Below are 2,716 nucleotides of genomic sequence, written 5' to 3'. Positions count from 1 at the left end.
TAGGTGTTAATGTATAATTATAATCTTAATTTTAGATATTTATATTATATATAATAAATACTAAGTATATAATAAAGTAATAAAATCTTATTTCAACTTTATTCAAAACCTTATTTATCAAAAGCAAATAATATAGTACTGTAAAACAACTAAATTTTTTTTAAGAACAAACTTATAAGTGTGAAAAATGTAAGAAAATGTTTATAGCAAGGAAGAAAAACAATCTTATAATATACAATTATATTTTGTTTGATTTGGTAGAGTTGATGTGACTAGTTGGATCATATTCAAATCATTGGTTTGGTTTGTCATTGAAAACACTAAGAAGAGATTAATTAATTAATTAATTACAGATCGCTGTAGGCTTCCTGGGGGCAGTCGTTGCGGAGAAGGGATCCTTGAAATCAACGGTCGTATGTGTTAAGGACCTCGACTCGGAGGCTACGGAACAGGAGGTTCTGACTGCAGTCAGAGGTCAGGGGGACTTTGAAGGAGGCGACGACAGCCCGGGTGAATTCGCTTAGGTCGGCATACGGGCAGACCCAGCATGCCACGGTTGTGCTCTCCCCTGGTGAAGCGAGCAGATAGGTAGCTTCTAGGAGGATATTAGTTGGATGGCAGTCGTGTCGGGTAGAGTTACATAAGCCTGACACGAACTGCTTCCGTTGCTGAGAGAGTGGCCACATTGGAGCTCAGTGCAAGGAGCCCGATAGGGCGCTGCTGTTATAATTGCGGCAGACTCAGACATAAGCGTGTTGAATGTCAGGAGCCACAAAAATGTGTGGCTGGTGGAGAGACCGGGCATCGGATGGATAGTTGGAAAGGAGAAAGGATGAAGTTCTTCTAACTAAACGTCAACCGATAATTTGCTGCTCACGACCTGATCTGGAGGGCAGCGGTATCCGATGGTGTGGACTTTGTTTTAATAACGGAGCTTAATAGGAGAGTGGTGGCTTCTGATGGCGGATTGTTGACAGGCTTAGAGGTACATCAGATCGTATTGCTTTGCTGGGAGTGATAGCCTAATTGCGGTTGAGCTGTCCGACTGTGTCGTGGTCAGTGCCTATATCTACCCCAATAGTGGGGATGATGCATTTGGTGATTTCCTTGTTGCTTTGGAAGGCCTCATTAGGAATCTACGTAAACCTGTAATCATCACTGGCGATTTTAATGCTGAGTGTAGGACTAAGGTCTACGGCTATGGGGCTATGCTTTAGCCTCCATGTTGACTTAGTTAGTATAGTGGCCTTCAAAACTAGAGACGCTCTTACGTTTATCGGCAGGGAGAGAGAGAGATTTATCAATCTCACAGTGGCTTCTCACTGAAGCCACGAATTCAGAACTGGAGGATGGTTGAGGATGATTTCGTTTCTTATCATCGGGCGATTGTCTACTCCATACATCCCAACCCCCGTAGAGGAAGACACCCGCCTTGTGACTATTCCGGTCACCACACCCCCCATTCCTGCTCTGATGGGTTTTAACGGGATGTCGTCTCCATACATCTCAATTCCCCCCGAGGGAGAAGAACACCCGCCTCGTGACGTGTCTGGTCGCCACATCACCCCCTCCGTTCCTAGCAATGAATGGCTTAATCGGAGGACATCTTGCCCTCAAACTTGTGATCACATTCCACAGTCATCAGTCAGCCTCGTGAGATGCCACCGATGCAAATATCTCGAAAGACATTCACATCTGTAAATTCAGCCCTAGTCAAGTTTTGCCTTCTAAGAAGACATCAGACACCTAACTCTACCACGTAGCCCTCAGGAACTGCTAAACTAACAGCCTACCCGCGGAAGATCAAAGACCCCGCGCGCCTAACTCTATTACAAATCTATCACCGTCTAAACCTTATGTACCCACTTTACAATACGATTATTTCAGTAATTTCATGCCACAACAGCATATTAAATTCCAGTAAATCATGCCACTGCCTTCTCCATACATCCCAACCCCGTAGGGGAACACACCCGCCTAGTGACGTTCCGGTCACCCCCCCCCCCCCCACCACCGTACAGGAGTCGTCTATCGCCCACTGACTTTTTACATCTCAAAGTAATAAGCCTGGCCTCATTGGGATGCCACCGATGCAAATGCCTCGGTAGACATTTACATCGGTGATTTGCCTTCCCATACAGCGAAAACTGATTCTTGGCCCTGGGCCACCGGCTGGGTGGAGACCTACCACCGTTTAGATAAGGAATATAGTTGAGGCGACTGCGGCCAGGTTAGGCCGTATCCATGATGTCTGCCCAGAAGATTTTATGAGGATACGAATGCCGCTGCAGTAGACCTCCGGAAAGGACTATCAGGAGAAGTGTATACTGGTGGTCCCAAGATGAGGGCCGAAAATATAGCGGCCAGAAGAAGTCTTCAGAGACGGGAAGTAGAAGTCTTCCGTATTGGCGGGATTCGGCCAATACGGATAACTTGGTTGCACGATATCCGTTGGTCAGAAATTCTTTGAGCGCAGCTATAAAGCGGGCAAAGGCTGAGTGTTGGTGGACTTGGGTAAGAACCCATGGGGGACGGCCTAGTAGGTTGTTATGAAGAAGCTTGGGAGGTTCCTCCCTCAGCCGAGTAGAGGACAAGCTCTGCGTGCTGTCCTACAACTGTTTCCCTGTAAAAAAGAAGACTGGGAGAAAGTAAACCGTTTCCACAATAATCGGTGAGCTGCGATGGGCCGTTGGAAGAATCGGCATCAAGAGCAGTC

This window comes from Lycorma delicatula, chromosome 2 (assembly GCF_047948215.1).
Source record: "Lycorma delicatula isolate Av1 chromosome 2, ASM4794821v1, whole genome shotgun sequence".
NCBI classification, from domain to species: domain Eukaryota; kingdom Metazoa; phylum Arthropoda; class Insecta; order Hemiptera; family Fulgoridae; genus Lycorma; species Lycorma delicatula.
The sequence above is the reverse complement of the archived record's forward strand: the minus strand, read 5'-3'. Positions refer to the sequence as shown.